The 27,203-nt window shown below is 45.0% G+C and overlaps 2 long non-coding RNA genes across 5 annotated transcripts in view; one reads left to right on the top strand and one right to left on the bottom strand.

Moving 5' to 3' along the window:
* Positions 1–27,203, bottom strand: part of LOC147573091 (uncharacterized) — a 233,878-nt gene that overhangs the window by 44,252 nt on the left and 162,423 nt on the right. The window lies entirely within an intron of this gene.
* LOC147573087 (uncharacterized) overlaps positions 12,121–27,203 on the top strand; it is a 476,171-nt gene continuing 461,088 nt past the window's right edge. The window contains exon 1 of the long non-coding RNA XR_015245712.1: positions 12,121–12,309. This is a non-coding gene — a long non-coding RNA (uncharacterized LOC147573087). The remainder of the gene's footprint in view (positions 12,310–27,203) is intronic.

Below are 27,203 nucleotides of genomic sequence, written 5' to 3'. Positions count from 1 at the left end.
TGCCAGAGCGAACATAGAACGGCTTGGAGAGAAACCAAGGCAATGAGGATGGAAAGTGAGTGAGGGGAAAAACAGGTTAACATTTAAAAGCTATGCTTTTACCACATGATTCCAATGATTTCATGGCACTGTATGGTACGCAGACGACTTCCCACCTTGTATTCAAAACGCACACTCACACAGCTGTTCTCTCCTCCCTCATCTTTCGACTCAATTTAGCTGTCACTTCTCCAGGACACCTTCGCTGACCTCTCAGGCTCCTCACGTGGCACATCACCCCGTCACCAACATACAAGAAAGTGTTTTGGAAAACAAGTGAGTGAAATCCACATTATTTGGGGGATGCGTTTTTGTTATAAAAAGTTTCACATTTTTACAGAAAAAGAAACAATAGTATAAGAAATATCTACAGATCCACCACTGAGACGCTCTCTAAGGATTCTAGCTTACTTAAATTTTTTTAATTAATTTTTTGAGGGGGAGGGATGGAGGGAGGGAGGGAGGGAGGGAGAGAGAGAGAGAGAGAGAGAATACTAAGTATTCTCCACATCCAGCAGGAAGCCCACTTGAGGGCTCGATCTCATGATTGTGAGGTCATGAGCTGAAATCAAGTCAGATGCTTAACTAACTGAGCCACCCAGGTGCCCCAACTCTAACTTATTTTAAAAATTAAAAACAAACAAGCAAACAAAACAAAAACCTCTTACAAATTCTAGCTAATTTTAGGAATTTGTAACATGCCACTTGCTAGAACTAATACCAGAACTCACCTTCCCTGCTACTGAAGAACATTGTCAAAGAAAAATCAGAGCTGGGCAGTCATGAAAATAGTGAAAACAGATTTCATTCAGGACTACTGCAAGAGGAGGAAGAGAAACCTCCGTGTGAAACTGGGCTCATCTTGGAATCCGGCATTAACAAGTGAGGATTTATGGCCAAGGAGTAGGCAGGGATGTGAGTAGATAGAAAGTGACAAGGAGGAGGGGCACCTGGGTGGCTCAGTCGGTTAAGCGTCTGACTTCAGCTCAGGTCATGATCTCACGGTTTGCTCCTTGGAGCCCCAGGTCGGGCTCTGTGCTGACAGCTAGGAGCCTGGAGCCTGCTTCAGATTCTGTGTGTGTGTCTCTCTCTCTGCCCCTCCCCAGCTCATGCTCTGTGTCTGTCTCTCTCTCAAAAATAAATAAAAACATTTTTAAAAAATTTAAAAAAAAAAGAGAGAGAAAGTTACAAGGAGGAAACATCAGAGGTAAAGGGAGATTTCTGGCTAAACCAACTTAGCAGGACTTTTGCAATACAAATAAACACAGAAGTCCAAAAATCAGGGCCCAGTTGAGAAAATGGTTCAGAGGAGCCTAACGTTTGGTCAAGGGCAGTGTCTTTGTCAACCTTCAGGCCACATTTTGGGAGGTGAGATAGTGTGGATACATTGCATTCATCCAGTCCCTCTTCTTGTAACACTCCCCACTTTTCATTTGGCATCAACCCTCTCCCTACTTTTAGCCCAAGCGATTCAACTGGGCTTCACCTCATGCAGAGATGGGGATGGGAGAACACTTGGCCTCATCCCAAATCAAGAATATCATATGACCCTTCCAAAGCCTGTGATACACAGGGAAACTTTTGCTAAGAATGCTGGGACTGAGGCAGGCTCTCTGCTGCACTGAACTTGAAGCTTTGAGGACATAAGCTGAGCATTTCTGGCAGCCATTTTGCCATCAGGAGAAGGGAGCCTGCTGAAAACAGGGTTAACATAGAGGAAAGCAGAACTAAGATGGCAAGAACCTGAGTCCTGATGAAACCATTGGGATTCCTAGATCCAGCAGTGCTTAAAACTAAGTCGGTTACATAGCCAACCGGTATCCTCCATTACTTGAGTCTGTTTGAGATAGATTTTCCATTTCTTGCTACTAATGAGTTCTGACATCCATGAGTTAGAAGGGCAAAGAAGGTGTTAACCAGCAATCAAAGGGGGTAGTTTGAACATGCTCTGGCAACATAGATTAGTGCTTTACTAATCTACTAATTAGTGCTAGCAACATAGTGGTGCTTTACTAGGGCATTATAGTTTTAGGGGATGCGTTTGGGGTCCAACAATCAGATGGATGTAGGGGCACCTGGGTGGCTTAGTCATTAAGCATTAGACTCTTGATTTTGGTTAAGGTCATGATCTTGTGGTTCATGAGATCAAGCCCCATGTTGGGCTCTGACATGACAGCACGGAACCTGCTTGGGATTCTCTCTCTCTCCCTCTCTCTCTCTGCCCCTCCCCTGCTTGTGTGTATGTGTGCTCCCTCTCTCTCTCTCCCTCTCTCTCTAAATAAATAAATAAATGTAAAAAAAAAAGAGAGAGAGAGAGAGAGAGAGAGAGAATTAGATGGAGATAGATGGCAGAACAGAGACCTCCTGGCTCCTAGTCCATTATTTTTTCCCCACTCCCCACTATAAAAGTGGGGAGTGGTCCAAGGTGGGAAAACTTTCCTCATGGAAGTTTCCAAGGCAGTCACACTGCATATCTTTCTCCATTTCCACCATTACTAAACCTCTTCCAGTCAATAATCTTCCTCACCTTCATCAATCTATATTGATCTGGATTTCCTGGCAAGTGCTGGGAGAGGGGCTGACGGAACCCAGAACCAACCACATGCCTGCCAAGCCAGGACAGAATGAATTCAGGGATGCACCTAGCTCTGTGGGCCTCCTTGCTGCCATCCCGTGCAGCAGTTATCGTTCCATGCTAGCTGAATCCCAATCGCCCTCCTCAGTGGCATCTGAGCTCTTCGTCATCTGACGGGAGGGATGTAACTGACTGTCTGATGTCCGAATTCAGCTGCAAACTTCCAAGTGGTCATTGTGGCTGGTGCGTTACAACAAGGCAAGAAGGACGAGGGGTGAAACTTCACTCTCAGAAAGGACAGCCAAAACCCAGGTCTACTTTCCCTTTCTGGAACAAGTCAGTTGGGTGTCCACTGGACTCAGGAACGTGTGCCTCTGAGGGGATGCAGGTCTGAAGAACTGAAATCATATGGGCCTGCCTTGGCAATTCTGATGGTCAGCCAAAGCCATGTTGGCTCAAGGTTGTCAGCTCTTCTGTGTCTTTATCATCTGATCCTCTAGATAGAACACAACCTCCCAGGTAAGGGAGTAACTACCATTTCTCTGCTGAGCAAGAAAGGCAAGTCAGTGTGGTGACTAGACCTAGACCTAGACCTAGACCTAGAGTTAGGTCTGGACCTAGAACATGGACATAGACCAGAGCTAGACCTAGAACTGGAGCTAGATCTGGACCTAGAATTAGACCTAGAGCTAGATCTGGACAAGGAAAGGACCTGGAAGTAAAGCAGGACCTAGACCAGAGCTAGACCCAGAACTAGATATATAACTAGGGCTAGACCTAGACCTACACCTACACCCAATACCTAGAGCTAGACCTATAAGTAGACCTGGACCTAAAACTATATCTAGGCCTGGACCTGGATCTCGACCTGGACCTAGAACTGGAGCTACATTAGACCTAGACTTGGGCCCAGACCTAGAACTACAATTACTCTATCTGTTCATTGGTCAAGACTGGGCAAATGGCCATGGGAAAACTGAAACCAAGATCATCTTCAGAACCAGCTTGGTGACCTCTTCATACTTCATGCAATTACTCTGGCTTTAGCCTAGTAGGATTACTGCATCTTTACAAGGAAACCCTCTAGAATATTCTTCTTGAAGAGCAGTTACAAAGTGGTAACAGTTAGGGCTTCCCATTACGAAGAATGCTCTGCCCTGACACAGCCTTTCCTATGCAACTGAAGTCGTGATTCAAAGAAATACGTTCTATCACTCCTTGGTAACTTTCTGACTGGTTCTTATATCTTAATCCCTCTTATTCTGACCCAGCTCATAGTAGTTACCTGCCCAAACTACATTTTAATGTTTAATGTATATTAGTACATTTTAGAAATACTAATGCATCATGTAAACATCAAATTGAAATGCCCACCCGACCCCTCTCTCAGTCCAGCTGAATGTGGAGTTTTACACTTCCAAGAACGGCCACAAATCTTCTTTGCATCTCTAACCAGATGGAAGCTGTCTCCTTGTGATGCCTTTAAATCCTCACCCCACTAGATACACAACAGTGAGATCACAGTGAAAAGTGTGGAACCACAAAATCCACGTTGCTCAGAATGTTAACTACTAAAAGTCACATCGAAACCAGCATAATGAGGTTTTGAAACACACACAGAGCAGTTTCTCCATCCAGCTCTTTCCAATGGCGTACCCAGATGGGCATGAGGAAACATGGAAACAGATCACTCCAGCTAGCTAAGTTCTCTGGTGTCAGAAGGGAGGGAGACCCAAGTTATCTATAGGATGGAAAGTTATTATAAGGGCAATTGGCAGTGGGATAGGAAACTGTACACGAGCGGCATTGTGAATATGGGTGCCCGGCCTCCCAAGAAAGTGATGTGAATAGTTTCCTAAGCCCTTGTGAGGCTCAGTGGAATGGATGGCCCCTGTGTGTTACAAGTACATGTGGCAAGACATTGCCTTTGAAATCCCTGCCTATGCTGTTCCTTTCACGTGGCTCTTGTTACTCCTTATTCTTTCTTCCCCCACGCTAGCAGCAACTAGGTTCCAAGACAATGATTTATTTAAGGAAGAGGTTGCTGAATAGCAGAGAGAAGACTTTCCACTTCAAACGTCTCATGTTGTAAGCTGTAAAATTTGGGCTCTTACGCTACAAAAGCACCCTCCCCATCCCTTTAAAGGAAATGGGGCATAAGTTCTCACCTCCCTGACTGAATGCATTTCTTGAGTCTGGGGGGAGGGGAGAAGGAGAAGAGCAAAGGCAGCGAAAGGAGCAAAGGCAGTTGACTCTGGAATGAAGGGACCACAGACACCTGCAGAGAGCCCTGTGAGAGGTGCCAAGCCCACCGCTAGAATTCCCCATCAAATGCCTCCTGGAACAAGGACTGTCATGGCCAATTCCAGGAACTGCCCCGAAGCCCAGCTGACACCCTGGACACTGAACCTCTGCCATCCTTACTAATGAGTTTAGTTAGCAAACTAAGAAATGAGGGGACAAGAATACAAGTTGGAGCCACTTTTCAAAAAAGAAATGGCTATTAAGTGTTAGCATGCATTGGAAGGCTTGGAGAAACACAGATTGTGGGGCATTGCTGACTCAGTAGGTCTAGGATGTGGCCCAAGAATGTGAATTTCTAACACGATCCCAAGGGATGCTGCTACTGTTCCTTCAAGGGATTCCACTTTGGGAACCACTCCTTTATTTATTTATTTATTTTTTTTTTTTCAACATTTATTTATTTTTGGGACAGAGAGAGACAGAGCATGAACGGGGGAGGGGCAGAGAGAGAGGGAGACACACAGAATCGGAAAGAGGCTCCAAGCTCTGAGCCATCAGCCCAGAGCCTGACGCGGGGCTCGAACTCACGGACCGCGAGATCGTGACCTGGCTGAAGTCGGACACTTAACCGACTGCGCCACCCAGGCGCCCCGGGAACCACTCCTTTAAAAGAATGTCAAAAAACACACCTGTGAAACCACGCTGCTGAATGGGTTTCTGCACATCCTCACAACAGCAGACATTTCTATCTCCAACTTCTGCGTAAGAAAACGGGTTCAGAGAGGCAAGGTAACTTGGTCAAGGTCACACAGCCCAACACTAAACTTCAGGTCTCCTGGGCATCCCTCTAGTTCTCCTCCTACCCCACCATTCCACAGTGGGGCTGGGGTGGGACCTCAGGTTTCTGCTGCAGACAGGGTGAGCTGTATGTGCCCAGTTTCCAACAAAAGCCTTGCTCCCGACAGCTGTAACCCCAGGCGCTGGCCACCACTGCCAGCCCTGAGCACAAGGGAATTACCGATGCCGAGCGGAGGCTCTGCTCCACACGACTATAAACTGGTCTTCCAGGGGACTGTGGACCCCTGCTGCTCCTGTTATTTGAGTTATGTGTTATAGCTCTCAAGGGACAGATTTATCTTGGTTTTACTCACTCTGGAGCACCAGTTTTGCCCACTTAGTGCTTTTAGCTTTATATATCATTATCACACGCTCTGTTCTATCGCAGACAGTTTAGCCCTTTTGGCTTTAATTTCTCTCCTGGTGTTCTTGCCAGGGGACAAAAGGCAAAGAAAATGGCCCTCTGGAAGAGAGAGAAAGGGGGCTGGGTTCCCAGCCTCGGCAGCGAGAGCGCTCAAGAGGGCAAACTCCTAGTGTGCTCAGAAGGCAAGCCCCCTTCTTCATTTCCTCGTTTGCACAAGGCAGTGTGGTGACAAGAAAAGAGCAAAGGCTTCACCGCTCTGATCACGGCTATCAAATGCCTCGCCGACAACAATATTAATAGTGCTAAGAGCGAACGCTTCTGGAACGCTCTGCCGAGCACCTCGGTATTCCATTCGAATCTACTTCCTACTCTGGGAAGGAGATGCTCACAGAGGAGGACACAGAGACAGAGCCGTGACGTGACTTGTCAGCCACCACGGTGCAGAACTGAGAGCGCTCGGTCCCAAGACTGTTCCTCTTTCACATCTCAGACTCGGAAGGCTATCCCCCAAACACACTCTCGTCTTTGGTGAAAATGCTGAATTACCTCCAGTTTCAGTGCCCGGGGGATTTGGTCCCGCATCTGTCATCTCCGTGGCTTTTTTGTCACATTTGTCTTTTGCCCTTTGGCACTGGAGAAGGCCAGTCCCTCACATCTGCTCACGGAGGGTTGTACTCAAACCTTGCAGAGGCCTCCATGGTCAGCGGTCCCCAGACCCAAGAGGGTCCATAGAGACGTTTCTGGAGCCACAAGGGAGCAAAGGGGAAGCCACGTGTGGGAAGGGCTCCCGTCTGCTCCCTTCTTGTTCTTCTTCTCCACCCCCAACACACCCACAACTGCTTCTACAAGAAAGTCTCCATATTTCTCTGTTGGACATGCTTAGCTTCAGTATAGAAGTTCCAGAAGGTCAAAAGAAAAATTAGAAACCACTGGTTTTGTCCAGCTTTCTTCATTTTCAGATGAGAAGTAGGGAACTCATTTGCTTCTATAGTTGGGACATTTTGGGATCTTGGGGTGCTTACAGACAGCAGAATGTAATGTCTGACCAAGAGAATCTTGGGTGGTCCTCTTGGTAATGTGGCATTTACGATTGTCCAAGTGACAGAACATGTCCTTGTCCAAATGTGACTCAAAGAATGAAGTCTTCGGGGCACCTGAGTGGCTCAGTTGGTTGAGTGTCCGACTTCGACTCAGGTCATGATCTCGCAGTTCGTGAGTTCAAGCCCCGCGTTGGGCTCTGGGCTGACAGCTCAGAGCCTGGAACCTGCTTCAGATTCTGTGTCTCCCTCTGTCTGCCCTTCCGCTGCTGGCACTCTCTCACACTGTCTCAAAAATAAATAAACATTAAAAAAAAAAAAGAATGAGGTCTTCACTGAAGTGCTTCAAAGGGAGACCATCTCTCTCCTCACTCCTCATCCACTCCCAACACATCACCCCGAATTCTGACATCTGTATGTCAAGGCCAGAGTGACCTGGAAGGTCACATGGGCATCAACAGCAGTGCTACGTTTGATTTTTAACTTCTGACTAAGCTTTTCCATTTTCCAACTTAGGCATGAAATAGGTCTTTTATTTTTTTTTAAATGTTTTTTTTTTTTTATTAATCTTTTTTTTTTAACGTTTATTCATTTTTGGGACAGAGAGCATGAATGGGGGAGGGGCAGAGAGAGAGGGAGACACAGAATTGGAAACAGGCTCCAGGCTCTGAGCCATCAGCCCAGAGCCCGACGCGGGGCTTGAACTCACGGGCTGCGAGATCGTGACCTGGCTGAAGTCGGACGCTTAACCGACTGCGCCACCCAGGCGCCCCATGGCATGAAATAGGTCTTGATGAAACAGCCATGATGAGACACCCAGAGTGTCCAGAACATACACCAAACATCCTAAACACACTGCCTGCACCTGTCTGGATCTGTAACGCTGAGGACACAGGGACAGAAGAGGGCAGCACCGAGGCAGAGCGCATCTTTTGCTTCTATCTGATGCCCCTTTCCCACTCCACATGGGGTTGGAAGAGCTGCCGATCAAACGGCACAGCCTCTAGCAACAGGGCAGGTGACACAAGGAAGTCAGATTCTCCTGTCCTGTCATTTGAATCCTGAGCACTTACACAGAGGGAGAGGAGGTGGCTAGGACACCGTGGTCACCCTTGACAGCATTCTAGAAGGAGAATCACAAATCCCTGCTGCCAAGATCCCTGGAGGGGCCCTGAGTCCTGATGTCCCTGAGGACTGTTTATTCATCAGCTTCCCAGTGTCCTTCTCGTAAATGCCCTTTGGCTATTGTTTATGTCAGAGTTGGTTTCTCTGGCTTGCTGTGACACAAGTGAATAAAACTGACCTGAAGCAAACCTGTCTCCAGATAGGGCTTGCTCAGCTCCATTAATAGGGCATCAAAGGTGCAGTTATGCACATCTTGAGCCATGCAAAACTATGACTTAAGAAAATGTCAGCTATTAGGAAACGAAGCAAATTTTGAGGAGTTCCATGTGCAGCTCAGAGTTGACCATGAGTTGAATCTGAATTTCAGCTGCCCCTGAACCAGCTGCCCATTGCTACACAGCGAATCACCCCAAAACTCAGTGGGTTAAAACAGTAAGAATCTACTGTTGTCCATGAGACTCTGGGTCAGCTGTGGTCTGTGGTCAGCGGTAGGTCTGGTGGATGGTTTTGCTGTCGGCTGGGTTCTTTCTCACATTTTGGGGGATTGCCGGCCATAAGATAGGGCACCTGGGCTGTTTTCCACCAGGTGTCTTGTCCTCCAGCTGACTAGCCTGGGCTTGTTCACACAGCAGGGGCAGATTCCAAAGGAAAGAGAATTACACAAAACCTCTGAGGCCTAAGCTTGGGGCTATCGCTTCTGCAGCATTTGAATAGGGCAATCAAGTCCCCAGGCCAGTCCTGATGCAAGGGATGCAGACAAAGGCTCTGAAGCTGCAAGCTGCGTCATGTTGCAGTGGGCAGGGGGAGGGAGAATTGGGACCATCTTTGCCGGCCGTCTACCACACCATGTAAATTTAGTAAGATAGCCTGACGGGAGAGTGGCCCGGAGAGGTTCAGTGGCTCGTACAAAGTCACAGATGATTTTATGACAGGTATTGGTATTCTCACCCTTGGCACTACTGACATTTTCGACAGGCTCATTCTCTGTTGAGAGCCACTGTATGGTGCATTGTTTGGAGGTTAGCAAGACCCCTGGCCTCTACTCACGAGATGCTAGTGACAAACAAAAACATCCCCAGGCCTTGTCCAGAGTCTCCTGGGCTGAAATCCCCATTCTCCCAGTAGGGAAGCACTGCCTTAGAGCCAAGACTAGGACTTGCACACTACCTCTGCTCAGCACTAGACTCTTATGAGAAAATAATACCCAACAACCTTCAAATCCAGAAGGGGCTGTGATTGTCACTGCAGTTTGGGATGACAAAAGCAGCATCCTTCTCTTTCCTTTTGACCTTCCTTCCTTCTTTCCTTCCTTTTTTAAGTAGGCTTTGCACCCACTGAGGAGCCCAACGTGGAGACTGAACTCACGACCCTGAGATCAAGACCTAAGCTGAGATCAAGAGTCAGGTGCTTAACCGACTGAGCCACCCAGGCGCCCCTAGCCTCTTGATCTTTATTTGTTCTTTGCTGGTTCTCCATGGACCTGGACCCCAGGCGCCTGAGAGGCTTCAGACGTGGAACCACTGGGCCACCCTTCCCGTCAGCGCCACCACTCACACTGCCAATTGGACCCAGTTTCCTAAGAGGAAACATTCACCCTACAAGATGCGAGGATGCCCGTTTTCAATCTCAGTTAACTTTTACAGCAGTTTCTCCCATTTGCCGGCCACTCCAGCTGAATGCGAAAGCATTTGCTGTTTCCTTCGCTGGGTATTTTTCATCCTGTGTCAATTAGCACGATGAAGGGAATCTAATAATGATGTATGGGCTGTGCTGGTGCAGCTGACGCTGGCGGCTCCGCAAGAAGGGTGGACTGTAGAGAGGAGTCCCCTCCACGTCCTGTCCCAGACGCTGCCGGACCTGAATCTCTGGGGTTCCTGACAGCACCTGCAGTGATTCATTTCTAGCGCCGTTTGACCCAAGGACAAAAGAAAAACCCAGAGGGACTTGTGTATCCAAACACATCAGGGCTGAAGGGGACCTAGGGATCATTCTGTCCAACCTCCTCATATACACAAGTCAGCTTGACCACAGAGAAGTCAACTGGGTTGTCCAAGGTCAGCCAACCAGTTAATACCAAATCCAAGCCTAAGTCAGATTTTCTGATACCTAGTCCAATGTTCTTTTTATGCTTTGAACCACATACTGTTTTGCCTTTCTAACCTCTATTTGCCAAACCACCTTATACTTAATTTAAATTCAACAATTACTGAATGCCTTATATGCACAGAGAACTGGTTTCGGGGACTCGGTCCCTTCCTGCAGGAATCTCACAATCTAACTATGGACAAGGGGGTGGGGGAGGAGGAGAAGATAGGCACAAAGATAATTAACATACTAGTCAGAACTTTTTTGGTCTGAGAAAGTGGCCGAGGTGTGGTGGGGGCACAGAGGAGAGAGAGTTGCTCTATGTCAGAATGAAGGCATGGATTTTGCCCTCTGCAGTTGTCGCTGAAGATAAAATCAATCCATCTTCAAACCTAGGCCACAGTGATGGGAAAGGACCAGGGCTCAGAACCTGGGACATTGACCATTTATTTCCACAGCCTGCACCAGGGACCCGAAATTCTGATAAATTCAGAACTAGCGCCATCTGGTGGTCATATTCGAGAGAGACCGAGAGCATCTCAAAAATTTCCGAGTTTCTGCTGATGATTTCTGTTTAAAAAGTGGGTTGTCTGAATAAAATGACCCCATTTATATAAAATCAAGAAGCTAGGTAGGGCTTCAGATAAATGTGTAAGTGATACGTTCAGAAGGAGGTTCACCACAACGTTAAAAGTAGTATCTCTGAGTGATTTGTTTTGACTGATACGTATTTTATTTTATGTACTTTTCTTGATTTTTTTTAAAAAACAATGAACATCAGTCTTTTTTTTAACCACTGAAAATGATAAAAATTATATTCATTTTGGAGGGAAAAAAATCAGTGGAGAGGCTGAGGGTATCTCAGCCCAGAATAAAGCATTGAGTTATTCCTGTGTGCTAACCTTTAATGGGAATAAAACCAGGCCAAAATGAAACTAAAGGGTAGCTTTGAAGAGGGAAAGCAGGGAGGAGATAACACACAAGGGCAAGAATAATAGCCGCACCAGTAAATAAACACTTTATACTTATGTAACTCCAAGCAATTTACAAAGTACTTTTAATGATCCTTAAACTCACAAAATGCTCACTCAGCTTCGTAGCATGGAGTAGCTCCACAAAGCTCTGTTCTTATCTCTGTTTGAGTCCTGTCTAAGCTATACTATAATTTATCTACTGAGATCATAATAAATAACACTAAAACTGACTGAACATCGTGTTGATGTCAGCCACTGTGCCAAGAACTCTATATGCGTTACCACATTCAATCTTCACGACAACCCCATGGGGTATATAGATAGTATGATGATCCTCATTGAATATGGTCATCTCACCCACTAACTCATGAGATCCTGGACACCAGACACTATATGGCTTCATATCCTCAGTACCTGTATGGTGGTGCCTGGGTGGGTGAATGGATGGATAGATGGATGGCATGTTAGGAAAAGTACCAAATTAGGAAGAAAAAATTGCACTGAAATGAACCTTTAATGAGCACCTACAGCTTGTCTGATGGACTTGTAATTCCTGAGAGTATAACAATGTGTAAGACCAAATTCCATGTCATTCCGTTCATTGGAATAGTGATCCTAGAAGAGAGTCAGGAGGATCAGAATTCCATTATTATTATTATCATCATCATCATCGTCGTTATCCTTTTTAAGCTTATGTATTTATTTTGAGAGAGACATCACAGGCAAGGGAGGGACAGAGGAAGGGAGGAGAGGGAGAGGGGGAGAGGGAGAAAGAGAGAGAGAGGGAGAAAGGGGGAGAAAGGGGGAGAGAGGGAGAGAGAGAGAGAGAGAGAGAGAGAGAGAGAGAGAGAGAGAGAGAATCCCTAGCGGGCTCTGCACTGTCAGTGTAGAGCAGGACATGTGGCTTGATCTCAGGAATGTGAGATCATGACCTGAGGTGAGATCAAGAGTTGGATGCTTGAGGCGCCTGGGTGGCTCAGTCGGTTAAGCATCCGACTTCGGCTCAGGTCATGATCTCACAGTTCGTGAGTTCGAGCCCCGCATCAGGCTCTGTGCTGATAGCTCAGAGCCTGGAGCCTGCTTTGAATTCTGTGTCTCCCTCTCTCTCTGCCCCCTCCCACTCATGCTCTTTCTCTCTCCTTCAAAAATAAATAAAAACATGAAAAAAAAAAAGAGTTGGATGCTTAAATGACTAAGCCCCCCAGGCGCCCCTTTTGTTATTGTTATTAAACAATTAGACCCTCAATAGGAAACACTCAGTGTAGCATAATTTGAAAAGAGCTTGCTACTAATTTCAAACGTGTAGAAAGATAAAGTCCAGTGATTCTCAAACCAGCATGCATCAGAATCACCTAGAGGGTTGTTTAAGATGCCGACTGCTGGATCCTGTCCCCAATTTCCAGTTCATAAAGACTGGGGTATGGCCCCCAAATTTGCATTTCTGGCAAGCTTCCAGGTGATGCTGACACAGCTGGTGCAGGGGAACCATCAAGAGGGTGAGAGAAATAACCTGGCACCAGCAGCAGAAGAGGATCTGTTACTGTCCCAAGCCAGCAGGGACAAGGAGACAGAAAGTTCAGGAAGTTGCCAGAACTTGGAAGGAGGCGGTCATGGAGAGAAGGCTATGTTGAAAGGAGCAAGCTTTTGGTGGAGGCTAAGAATACTTTTCAGAAAGGGGACTGGGCACTAAACACTGCATCCTCCCACTACTTCCTCCCTCCTCCATCTTCTCTCCATCTAACTGGTCCAACCCAGCCAGAACTCATGAGGTTCAAATGGCTCAAGCTCCCAGAGAGAGCACAAGATGGACACAGGTAGAGTGTGGATCTAGAGGAACTCAGGGAAGACACTTGGGACACATGTTGAGTTTAAAGTATCAGTGAGACATCCAAGAGGAGATGTGGAGCAAGGAACTGAGTGCAGGCTGAGGCTCAGACAGGAAATCCCAAAGACCACAAAGCAGCCTATCATATATGCACTGCTGGGGCCCAACGGAGATGCCCAGAGGTCCAGGGCAAGTGTGGAGAGACCCCAAGTCATGCTCACAGAACTCAGGAGGCCTGTCCAAAGAGGCACTTGGGGAGGCCAGAGCAAGCAGAGAGAAGAATCAAGATGGGGATGAGGCTGGGAGAGAAGACTCAAGTGCAGAAATGGGGCAGGGTGGGTATGGGTGGGTGGGAAAGAAAGAAAACTTGATAGAGCCCCTGAAGCACTGATGTCAAGAGAAAACAACAAAGTGCAATGTCAGAAAACAAATGTGGCTCAACATGGCACCAGTCTCCAGGAAAGTTCCATCCACACAGTTGGTATGACTCATAGACAGCCCCTTATAGAGCTGAGGCACCCTCTTCTCATGCCTTTGATTTCACAATACCCACCCCCCCACACACACACCCCAGTTCAGTTCCACAAAGCTCCATCAAGAATCTGCTGTTTGCCAACCACTGATTGTGAATTGCTGTATGGCATGTTTTCAAATCTGGGGGACTTTGGAGAATGTCATATGAACCCCTTTAGAAACTGGGCATCATCAGGAAGACCCCTCCCCTTCAATATCAGTTTTTCATAAGCTTTCTGGTGCCTCAGATTTCACCATTAAAGATTCATTCCTTTGGCTTAAGGCTTTAAACCTCTATTAAATGTAAATCTCACTGGCAAGCCGATAGTGTTTGGGGAATGAGGTCATACATTAAGCCTTATCTATCACTGACACCTCAATGAGAGTGAGTTGACAGTGTTTTCAAGAGCCAGTTTTAATAGGGGAGAAGGGAGATAAATATACAGGTATGGAGGAACTTAGCAGCAAAGGGAGAGACACTCAAGGAGATAGGATCAGAAACTAACATTTATTGAGGCATTATGCTAATGAGAAAAAGAAAAATAGCTACCTTTTACTGACTGCTTAAATGTGTCAGGTTCCATGCTGTGCTTTTTACATATGGGGGGATAATTTACTGTGATATCTGTTTGTGTTTTGTTCTCATTGCTGAAGAACGCTCACAAGATCAAGAGGGATTTTCCTTGCCTCATCTTATGAACAAGCAACCAAGCCTTGGTGTTCTGGGACTGTGCTCCTTCATGTCCAATCAGTCAGGGGACATTTATGTAATAAAATATCCAAATACAAGTGGCTCAGACAATGGACAAACTATCTCATCTCACATAACAGGAAGTCTGGGTGTGGGAGTCTCCAGGGTGAGTGATGTCATAGGGTCCCAGGTTTCCCCTCCTTCAGCTCTGTCATGCTCAGTGGTTGCCCTGATCCTTGAACTTGTCCCTTAAGGGTCACAAGATGGCAGCTGCCATTTTAATCATCCTGACACTGGGCCAAAGAAGGGGGGCTTCCTCTTCTGTGTCTTTTCTATAGTTGAAGACTCAATCCCCTCCCAACTCACAGCTCTCGTCACCACGCTCTTGGTCCAAGATGGCTCCATCTACATTCTAGGCAGCAGGATGGAAAAGGAGGAGAAGAAGAAGAAGGGACAAACAGCAGGCCTGAAATGTCTCTTCGAAGTCCCCTGAAGTTTCTATCCACCCTTTCCACTTTGATTCCTTTGGCCAGAACTCAGCTACATAGCTACCCCCAGTTGAAAATCAGCCTGATATATGTCAGCCTTACTCTGGGCATCTAGTTATACAGCTAAAAATGCCATTGCATTAAAAAATAGAGAGACTTGATGGTGCAGACAACTAGAATCTCAACCAAAGGGGCCTAAAACATAAATTATGAGACATCCAAAAGGCAGCCCTCTAGTTTTGCTTGGGAGGTAAGAACCTCATTGACAGCAAGGGAAAATAGGCTGGTAAGGGGTGGGATCTATAGTGAGGAGGTGCATTAAGCATTGGCTTCTCCATATAACGCAAGGGGTATGGAGGTGTGAGGTTTTCACGAGTGATAGAACCTGTATACTGTCTGAACACAGAGCCCTGTGGGATACCAGGGAGGTTGGACAAGATGCCAAGACTTTGACAGCACTGGCAAAAAGATCTGTGGTCAAACCTCTGACTAGAAGAAAATACAGTAGTAATGAGAAGCATCCCTGTGTCCTCAGAGAGGACAAAGACTGGGAGACAAAGTAGGGTAAGTTCAGGGACATCATGAAACACAGGACGCATCAGGAACTCTGGTGGGCCCAAGGAATGAGGTCCAAGCCCCTCCTAATTTTTAAGTCACAACATAAGATCCCTCAATTGTGTCTATCTCTGGGGATTGGCAGGGAATGCCCCTGAACATGCCTGTGATTGAAGGTTTCAACACTCTAGCTAGAGGAAACCAGATTTAATTTGATGTAAAGCAAAATATTTTGGCATTTGTTGCATCAAATACTGTAGAGCAAATTCATAGCTGCTCATTTACACTGTCGTCACAGTTGCAACAATCATATTAGGTCGGTGTTGTGCTCCCTGCATCACAGATGAGGAAACTGAGGTTCTGAGAAGGTGTATCATTTATATACACACACAAAAAATGGTTTGTCAGGGCCATGACTCATACCCAGATCTCTGACCCCAAAGCCCATACCAATGATCTGGCACATACTGAAGGCAAAGGAAAGATAAGGGGTGCCTGGGTGGCTCAGTCAGCTAAGTGTCTGACTTCGGCTCAGGTCATGATCTCATGGATGATGAGTTCAAGCCCCATGTCGGGCTCTGTGCTGACAGCTCGGAGCCTGGAGCCTGCCTCAGATTCTGTGTCTCCCTCTCTCTCCGCCCCTCCCCCCATTCATGCTCTGTATCTCTGTCTCAAAAATAAATAAATAAACATTACCAAAAAAAGGAAAGATAAACTTGTAAAAGCAAAAGTTACCAACTCCACCATACTGGCAGTATCCAGCCCGGATCCTATCTAGAGACAGTCAAGCATAAAGGTAGCATGACTATCCTGAACAAGAGCTGCAGTTCCAAGTGACATAAATAAAGCCGGTGTAAGCAAAATAACACTGACGACAATAACTCTGTTGGTTGACAAAGCTCGGAAGTCTGCAGTGCATCTGGCTTCATTTATGGCTAGATCCAGGCGGTCTCTTCCCAAATCCCAGGTCTCCTTCCCACAGATGGTTTCCATTCATAGGTGTGCCATCTGCATGTGGTGAAAAGATGGTAGCCAGCAAGGCCAGGTTTATCTTGGACTAGATCGGTGGCCCCAGAAGAAATGAGAACATCTTGTCTCCAGTGGGCTCCATTCTAAGTGCCAAGATAGTTCTCAGGCCTGGAGGCGGTCATGTGCCCATGTGTGAGCCAATCACGGAAGGCAAGGAGATGGAAGACAACGATCTGAATCATTTCACCACCTCTGAAAGTGACTCTCCAAGGGTAAATCGGGATGATTTTACTGCAGAACAGGAATGAATGTGGGTGGGCAGCAGCAACAGATACTCCCTGCAGAGGACAAAGTAAGCCCTAATGTACATGTGCAGGTGCACACATGTGCGCACACACTCATACATACACTCACCTACTTGCGAATCCCAAAAATCAGCTAATCAGGCTCCAACCAGTTCTGGACCTAGTGAGGTGAAGTAGAATAAATGCCAAGAGCCACTTGATAGAACTCACTCTCAACAGTCCTCCTTATTGCCTTTCTTCAGTAGAGAAAGGTCCCTCATAGGCAGCAGGAAGATAAACCTCTTGAACACCTTGCTCACTTCCCCCTTAACATTTGGCAAAAGACAGACTCTCTAGGAAATAGAGCATGGGGACAACCATTCTCTTGCCCGCCCAAAAGCTATCAAACTGGTGGCTTGGGCATATTCCAAAGATGCAGTCGTGAAGGGATAATAGAAATGTGCCTGGATGGGGATGCATTCATGCTTGATTGTGTGGCAGAAAAGGTAGCCTTGTTCTGAACCATCTGCCACCTTGGAAATGACAGTAACAAGACTTAAGCTGCCAGATTGCTTATATAACTCATACATTCACGTAGCAGAAACAGAGATGCTATGTAAATCAGTCAAGTGGCATCACAGAAGGTGTATGACAGACATAACCCTGTCATTTCCCCAAATAAAAGGATTCTACCTGGCTGCATCAAAGAACAGACACTCCAACTCCTCAGACAGTCTCTGAACTCAGCCCAAATGCCACTCTGCTTTAGGATGAGTCAGGGGATGCCTCCCATTTTTTGAACCTCCTCCGCACCTCTCCCTCTGTGTAGGAACTCTCCACATATTCAACCGATGCTTCTCCCCAGCTCCCTGGTGCCTCTGACACCCAAAACCCAAAAGCTAGGTTTTCACCAAACTGAAATTTTCAGACGCTGGGTTCTCAGAAGAGGTGAACAACAGTGACCAAACTGTCAAATGTGAATAATGTCATTTGTTGGCCTAAAGCAAAATGTACAGTCCATCTGGCAAGTGTTTAGAATCTTTGGATGAGGATTTGACTTGCATGCCAACCTCACTCTTGGCTTCAACTTCTCTTTTCCACTTTCAGTTGTTCCTTGCTTCACTTTCCTCATCTCCTTATCTTTATTATGGCACAGTCCATAATTGTGCAAGCCAACTTGAGCTCTTTCTAGAAGAAGATGGGCATGCAAATAAACAAATACATTCTCCTGTAGTCCTTTTCCATTCATGGTGCCGACATATACTCAGATGCCCGAGCTAGAAAGATAGCAGCCACCCATCTCTCCTACCACACTTCATCCCCCATCCTGTTCACCATGATTACTATTCTTATACCCAGATATTTATCAGAACCATCCTGAAGTCTCCATCTCTGCTGCTATGTATGAAACAGCTTTTTAATGGTTCTCTATTTCCAGTCTTGTCCTCTTTCAATCTGTCTTCAATATTGATGCTGGTGAGGTCTACCCCAGATTCAGATCCACAATTTTCTTCTCTGCTCTCAATTCTCCCATGGCCCCTACCACCCCCAAACAATGTTTTCACATTCTTCCAAAAGGCTGTGAGGGGCATCACAAGTAATTTGTGACCAAAAGCAACTCAAATACCAAGGTTTGTAAGTAGTTTCCCTTTTTGGGGTATAAATTTGAACAGATTGGAGGGGGACAGGACAGGCATCATTCATGTGAATGTTCACAGTCTCCCCCACACCCCCCCAAATGTACTGGTTTCTTAGGATTGCTGCACCTTGTTACAGCAAGAGACTGGATGGCTTAAACAAGAGAAATTTATTTTCATGCCATTTTAGAGGCCAGAAATCTAAGATTGAGGTGTTGATAGGGTTGGTTTCTCCTGAGGCCTCTCTTTGGCTTGTATGTGGTTGTCTTCCCTCTGTGCATGTCTGTGTCCAAATTTCCACTTCTGATAAGGACACCAGTTGTATTAGATTAGGGTCTACCTTAATGACCTCATTTTAACTTCATTACCTTCTTAATCTGCAAAAATTGTCACACTCTGAAGTAGTAGATATTCGGACTTCAACGTAGGAATTGGAGGCAGGGCAGACGCAATCCATCCCCTAACACGAAGGGTATGATAATGACATATGCAATTGCTGTCTGCCCATCTCCTAGTCCCTTAGAAATGGGGATGGTTCCATCTTTCTAGTACAAGAAGACACAGTGGGGGGAAGAGAGAGAAAAGGTGTACACAGCTGTGTTGGCAGAGGGAGGCTATGGAGTGTAATACATGAATGGTAAAAGCATGAGGTTGCTGTGAACTAGGCTTTTGAATCTCCTTTATATTTTTGAGAAATGAGAAAATTACCATTTTGCTTCCCTTGTGGGTGCCATATTAAAAAATCAGCAAGGGAAATAGGGGAGATATAATGAAAATCACTGAGTCTCCTAAGGAGCCCATTAAAAACAATATATGCTGCATTTTGTGTATGATCAACCCTGCCCGTGAAGGACTGGTTTTCCAGTGAGTCCTTCATCTTGCATTTAGCACCCAGGTTGTAGGGAACACATATCTTTAAGTACTAGAATCCCACTCAGCACAGAGAGGAGCTCATGTTATGGAAATTACATGGAAAACCGACTCTGATGACAGAACATGAACATCCGTCCTCCCATCTCATGCTCTTTGTGTGTGTGCGCGCACCACGCAGAGGACGGTGGCGTTGGCTCACGAAGTTTATCTTGTTCGCCTTCCTGTGCATGTCGCCAGCTCCTGCTTTTGCGTGTTCTTTGCTGAGTATGAAGAGATTAATTAGATTAAGTCAAAATATACGGATGATTCGAATCCACTGTAAAGGGGTTGAGCTATTTGGACATTATATCTGCCGCTGGACTTTATTTCCTTGACCTCCACTCCTCTTCAAGTTCCAAACCTGATGGGTTCAGGCTTTACAAGGACAGTGAAAAACTTCATCTTTTTTTTTTTTTTCCAACGTTTATTTATTTTTGGGACAGAGAGAGACAGAGCATGAACGGGGGAGGGGCAGAGAGAGAGGGAGATACAGAATCGGAAACAGGCTCCAGGCTCCGAGCCATCAGCCCAGAGCCTGACGCGGGGCTCGAACTCACGGACCGCAAGATCGTGACCTGGCTGAAGTCGGACGCTTAACCGACTGCGCCACCCAGGCGCCCCAAACTTCATCTTTTTAACATACTTGCTGGATAAAGAAAGGGGTGCAGATACTGCCAGTGAGATGGTAATTGTGCATAAGTCTAGACATACCCAAGAGAATACATTACTCAGTAGAATGCTATTTGTATTGTCCAGCTATGGGGGAAACACAAGTTAACCTACAGGATAAATCACAAACTGACCTCATCATGCTCTACCTCTTCAACCATTACCTATAATATACTTTCTGCTCCGGAAACACCAAATCACTTTTCATTACACACATGCACGCACCTTTTTATTTCTCTTCTCCGCTTAGTTAATGACAGTCTTGCCTCCCTGTATAGCTACAAAAATTGACCCAGCACACCCAACTGATACGAATATTATTGCCAAGGTGCACCTCCTCCAGGAATCTTCCTTCGGGTTAGACTGGAAAGCTTCCTCCTATCATGGAACTTAGCACATTGTATTACAAATAGCTGTTTGTGGGTTGACCTGCTCTGATGTTTGTTACTTGAGCCCAAGGGCTACATCTTATTCATTCATTTTTGCATCCCTAACACAGAACCTGGTGCCTGACAAATGTTGGAATCTGGCTAATTGCCCAAACTTCCTCCCTCTGGGATTTTAACCAGTTGGTACCAGACACTAAGGCCACATGACAATCTAAGTAGACTATCATCTTTATCCCTGGCTGGGCAAGGACCATTAACCTCACAACACAAGGTTTCTGGCTAACTGTGTTGGCAGGCATGGCTTACCTAGGCTTGGAGCCAAACCTAGACTTCCTCCTGTCTCTGCATCCAGCCCTGAAAAAGCGAGGATTAAGGAGGTGCTGAGAAGAAAGAGGTTTTGTCACCGCCATCATCAGTATAAAGAGCTGATGCTGATAAATGATAAAGCTGGCTAATGTTTGACTTTTTCTAGAAAAACCACGAATTTGGTTTTTTTTTTAACGTTTATCTATTTTTTTTTTTTTTGAGACAGAGCATGAACGGGGGAGGGACAGAGAGAGAGGGAGACCCAGAATCGGAAGCAGGTTCCAGGCTCTGAGCCATCAGCCCAGAGCCCGATGCAGGGCTCGAACTCACGGACCGTGAAATCGTGACCTGAGCTGAAGTCGGGCGCTTAACCAACTGAGCCACCCAGGTGCCCCTGGGGTTTTCTTTTTCAATGACAAAACTCATAATGATAACAAAATGTCCTGCAAAGGAACAGGCTTCAGCAAAAATAAAGTGTACTCATTTCAGACTCACGGACAAGATTGCATGGGAAGTCAGAAGCTTTGGTGGTTCATATTATCTACTCGGTGTTTTTCTAGAAAATATGAACCAAGTCTGTGGCTGGTGGAGGTCACTCTGGCAGCTGTTCCACTCTACCCCATCTAACAGCAAAGCTAAAAAAAAAAAAAAAAAACCAAAACCCAAAAACCATAAAGGAATGAATTGCTAGAGTGGGGATGTCACCATCTGCCTAAGGGCTTATAGATGGCTTTGGACCCTGGTATAAAGAGCAGGCCAAAGCAATGCCATTTAGTGGGTCCATTAGACAAATTTAATGATATCTGTTAAATATGTTTTAAGTGAATCTCCTTCCAGAGTCTATAAGGTGCATTTCTGAGAAAAAGAAATACGAAGGACTCTTACCTATAAAAGGTGTTCGCTTCCTCACCAAAGACGAACACCCACTTTAAATGACAATCTGATGCCGTTTCCACCTTACCAGAATTGGCAAGAATTATAATGTTTGATCATATTCTATGCGAAGGAGAAAAGCTCTTTCATATATTATTGATGGAAGAATTAATTGGTATAATCTCCATGACAAGAAATATGTCAATGTTGATCAAATTTACAAAAGCGCATAACCTTGGATCTGGTAAATTTGCTTCGAGAAAATTATTCTATAGATATACCTGCAAATGAGAAAGTAATATCCATGGTTGTTCATTGTAGCATTGTTAATAAAGACAAAATAATAGAAGGCATCTACATTTACATTAAAGAGAGCATACATAAATGACTGATGGCATATCCATACAGTGGACTATTATGGAGTAGTAGAAAAGAATTAAGCTTAATTTTATGTACTAATGTGGAAGTTTTTCAGTGTATATAATACTGGTTGGGGGGAAGGAAATTGTAGAAGAAAATCTATAGTAATATACCACTTATATAAAAATGTATGTGCGTATTTATGTAAATGCAGAGGAAAAGTTCTGATTACCAGGGGTGAGGCAGTATTTCTTCAAGGCAACTTATTCATATGAATGTGATTATTACATGGGTGCTCCCTCTGAGTATTGATGTTAGAAAATTGCCCTGGGCAAATATTCCTACAATTGCAGACATTTTTAGAGCTGGAAGAGTCCTTAGAAAGTGTCAAGCCCTTACTCTACAGATGAGTCAACTGAGGCCTGGTTGTTAACCACCAAACCTTAAATAAGAACCCAGGTCTTTCCCAACATGAAAAGGGCACATATCAGAAAGGCTCCAGTCTTCAGGTAAAACTTGCCTTTATTATGATTGCTACAGTGTTCTTAAGAGTGCTCCCACCTGCTCTGACCTCACCTCAGCCCCAGGGAAACATTTCCCTTTGCTAAACAGAAGTGAGGCAAGGAAGTTTGTTTCACAAAGGTGAAGGCTGCTTGGGAAATCAAGTATGGTCTTTCTAATAGTGGAGGGTGATGTACCGTCAGTTTAATTCCTATTCATTTGTGGTGCTTATTAGAGTGTCTGAAAATATAAGCTGAGTAATTGGAGCATTAGAATTGATTAATTGAAGTAGGCTTTTGGTGTAAATACACCTGGAGAGATTTTTCAAGGTGGGATTCTCTGCTAAACAGTCGGAGGAATGCAGATCTCTGAACATTGGAATAAGGATAGTATGGTGGTTTTAAAATATGGCTGAGAAAATTTTGACACCCTGTCATCATGAGGTAGGGTCTGTGAGCCCTCTCCTTGAATCTGAATGGGCTCATAACTGTCTCAACTTATAAATTATGGCAGAAGGGACACTATGTGACTTCCAAAGCTATGTCATCAAGAGCCATGAAGCTTCCACTCACTCTTGGAGCCATAAGCCACCATGAAAGAAGTCTGACCACCCTGAGGCTGCCATGTTTAAAGGAAGCCCAAGCCATTGGGAGAGACTACATGTAGGCATTGTAGTAAACAGTCCCAGCTAAGCCTGAATGGTACCTACGAGGAAAGAAGCCTCCAGGTCTCACCCACTGGAATCATTGCTAGCTTTTCAAACCTTGCTTGTACCCTTTACTTTAGGAACAGTAACTCATTGTACCAATGGACCTGTCTATTTCTATCTCCAGACTAGGAGATCCTCAGCTACAGAGACCTCTCTCTTCATCTTTAGAGACCATTACCCAGTACTGGGCCTGGAGCCCATGAACAGCTCAAGACATGTTTGTTGGATGGATGACTACTTCCACACAGCAATGACTCTCTGCTTTGGGGCCTGGAAGACAAGGCATACTAATCATTAGAGCTGAAAATAATGGTAGAGATTATCTAACTCATCCCTTTAGCTTTACCAGGCCACGAGGAGAAGTGGCAAACCCAAAGAGACATAGCTAGTTAATGAACTAGGCCCACAGCCTCCACCACATCACCACCAAGGTGCAGTGAACCCAAGTAGGAAGCAGGGAAGCAGTGTGGTTATAGACTCTAGAGACCGATAGCCCTGGGCAGAGCTCCCAGCTGACCATCCTCATTGCTGTGTAGTAGTGGTATTTTCCAGAAGAGAAGACAGGGATCTGACATTTCATATACCATCAGCCCCACCCTACATGAAGAATAAACAGGTTCTTTGGGGTTTCCAAGGTCTGAGCCCTTCCTTTTAGGATCTAAATCCCTGTTGCAGGGGGAAAGCAGTATAATGAGCTTTTTTGCATTGAATAGCCTTAAACAATGTCTAGAGATACAGAGGAAGAACTACAGAGAAAAGAAAAGGAGAAAGGAAATCTCAATCTAGGGGATTGGCCCTAGGAAGGCCAATGTATAGGCAGTGGTTCTCATCTGGACAACTTTGCCCCCAAGGGACATTTGATCATGTGTCAAGATACTTTGTGTCGTCAAAACTGGGGCTTGCTACTGGCCTCTACTAGGTAGAAGACAAAGATGTTGCCAGACATCCTACGATGCACAGGATGGCCCCCACAACAAAGAACTATCCAGTACAAAATGTCAGTAACACCAAGGTTGAGAAACCATGGGCTAGGGGAAGGACTGTGGGGAAGGGCACCTGTGAGTTTCCAGGAGCAGTGGCCCCAGCTCAAGAACCCACCCCAATGGGAAGGCCCAGAGAGGCTCAGCGGAAACCTGCCCAACCTTGTGATGGGTCTTCACTATGCCTGTGCTTCAAGACCTTCCCTGCTCATTCACTGGTTCCCAAATGAAGAATGACCCCAAGCCATGCCTCCAGGGCACAAGCAAGCTGTGGGATACAGGAATAGGGACAGGAAGTAGGATGGGCCAGGGATGCACAGGTGCACTCCAAACTGGGAACGTGGACCTCTGTATTACAACAGAAAGCACAGGTAGTAGAGCAGTGTTCTCTGGGCCGGGTTTGTGGCAAGAGAGGTGGTAGAAAATATCAGTAACGGGACTAAGCCAGTGTTTCAAAAAGCATTAAAGCAAAAGCAACTCCGACCACCCGCTAATGATCGTGATTATTTGGCTGCCTGCGAGACGGTTTAAGAAATGATTTGTGAATTTAAATTTTAATTAAGGCAGAAGCCCTTGGGGGCCTCTGGAGTTCAAGCATGAAAAGGGAAAATCTACTGCTGGAAGGAGTGGGCTCAAAGGGCCCTGAGGCCCAGAAGAAGTGTGTGTCTTATACATCCGGTGGTTTAGCAGCCTGCAAGGGAGGCTAAGTTTGAGGTCACTAATCAACACTGGAATCAGGGGTCAGGGCTGGACAACTCAGTGGAACTATGCTCTTCAGTGTTCTACAAAGTTCTTTAGAGTAAATAATAAAAATAAGAAAACATCCAAGTTTTCCACCTCTTTCTTGGGTTCTAAACTTAAAAATGTGCTATAGTACCCACTTTACTAACATGGGACCCAGCAGTGGAATTCCTGGGATCTAGTCTCCTCTCCATCACTGATAGCCTAAGTGATCTTCAACTCTCCATTCATTATGTTGAGTCTTGGTTTCTCCCTATAGGACTAATATTGCCACCCTGGTTACCCCATAGTGCCATTTGGAACCTCCATCCTAAGGGAGATTAAAGCATTTGGAATAGACAACTCTCTGCTGGGTCCACCCAGCTCGTCTGATTCTCCCTGAGATCTGTCAGAAGCATCCATTTACTTCTTAAGGTTGCTACAGCAAAGAAAATATGCCCAGTGTGAGAGAAAGATACAGCCCTGGCCAAAAGAAGGCAGACACACTCTCTCTCAGACTTGACCTTGTTGGATCCTAGAGACACAGGTTCAAGTTCTAAGTCCACCTTAGCCAGTGTTGTTTTTTTTTTTTTCACCCTGGTAAAAGACACATAACATTAAATTTACCTTTTTAACCATTTTTAAGGGTACAGTTCAGTAGTTCCCTATGTATTCATGTTGTTGCACAACAGATCTCTCAAACCTTTTCATCTTGCAAAACTGAAATGCTATACCCACTCACACGAATTCCTCTTCTCCCCAGGTCTTGGCAACCACCTTTCTATTTCCTGTTTCTATGATTCTGACTACTTTAGATACTTCATATGAGTGGAATGATGCTGTGTTTGCCCTTTTGTGGATGGCTTATTTCACTTGGCATAATGTTCTCCAGCTTCATCCATGTTATAGCATGTGATTCTTTTTTATGGCAGAACAATATTCCACTCTACACACACCCACACACACCCACACACACACATTTTCTTTAAATTTTTTTAAACATTTAATTTTTGAGAGAGAGAGAGAGAGAGAGAGAGAGAGAGAGAGAGAGAGAACATGAATAGGGGAGGGGCAGAGAGAGATGGAGACAGAATCTGAAGAAGTCTCCAGGCTATGAGCTGTCAGTACAGAGCCCGACATGGGGCTTGAATCCACAAACCATGAGATCATCACCTGAGCGAAGATGGAGGCTTAACCAACTGAGCCACCCAGGTGCCCCTACCACATTTTCTTTATCCATCATTTGTTGATGGACATTTGTCTTGGTTCCACTTCTTTACTATTGTCACTATTAGTGCAATGAACATGGATGTGCAAATAACTCTTCAAGATGACGCACTTTTTTTTTTTTTGATCTTGGTGCTTTTTTATGAGTTTGGTTTTTTTTCATGCTATATTATTCTTTATTAAGGTAAAATTGACAAATAAAAATTGTATATGTTTCTGGGAATGCAAGCTGGTGCAGCCACTCTGGAAAATAGTATGGAGGCTCCTCAAAAAACTAACAATAGAACTACCCTACGGCCCAGCAATTGCACTACTAGGCATTTATCCAAGGGATACAGGCGTGCTGTTTCTAAGGGACACGTGCACCCGCATGTTTATAGCAGCACTATCAACAATAGCCAAAGTATGGAAAGAGCCCAAATGTCCCTCAATGGATGAATGAATAAAGAAAATGTGGTATATATATACAATGGAGTATTACTCGGCAATCAAAAAGAATGAAATCTTGCCATTTGCAACTACGGGGATGGAACTAGAGGGTATTATGCTAAGTGAAATTAGTCAGAGGAAGACAAAAAACATATGACTTCACTCATAGGGGACTTTAAGAGACAAAACAGATGAACATAAGGGAAGGGAAGCAAAAATAATATAAAAACAGGGAGGGGGACAAAACAGAAGAGACTCAAATATGGAGAACAAACTGAGGGTTACTGGAGGGGTTGTGGGAGGTGGGATGGGCTAAATGGGTAAGTGGCACTAAGGAATCTATTCCTGAAATTATTGTTGCACTATATGCTAACTATTTTGGATGTAAAAATTTTTTAATTAAATTAAATTTAAAAAAATAATAAAAAAAATTGTTTAGGGCATACAATGTGATCATGTAATATACATATACATTGTAAAATTACAATCATAATCAAATTAATTAACACATCCATCACCTCACACAGTTAGCTTTTGTGTGTGTGGTGAGAACATTTAAGACCTACTCTCTTAACAAATTAAAAGTATACAATATTAATAATTATAATCACCATGCTGTAAATCATATCTCCAAAACGTATTCATCTTCTGACTGAAAGTCTGTACCCTTTGAGCAATATCTCCCTAACCCTCAATCCCTGGAAACCACCATTCTACTCTCTGGTGCTATGAGTTTGACGCTTTTAGGTTCCAAGAAAATGTGGTAAATGTATATACTGGAAGAAAAAAGAAGAAAATCTTGCCATTTGCAACAACAGAGATGAACCTCCTGGATATTATGCTGAGTAAAAATAAGCCAAACACAGGAAAGCAAATACTGTATGAT

This window comes from Puma concolor, chromosome E3 (assembly GCF_028749965.1).
Source record: "Puma concolor isolate L17-30 chromosome E3, mPumCon1.1.hap2, whole genome shotgun sequence".
NCBI classification, from domain to species: Eukaryota; Metazoa; Chordata; class Mammalia; order Carnivora; family Felidae; genus Puma; species Puma concolor.
Note: the sequence above shows the minus strand (reverse complement) of the source record. Positions and strands in the feature narration are given on the sequence as shown.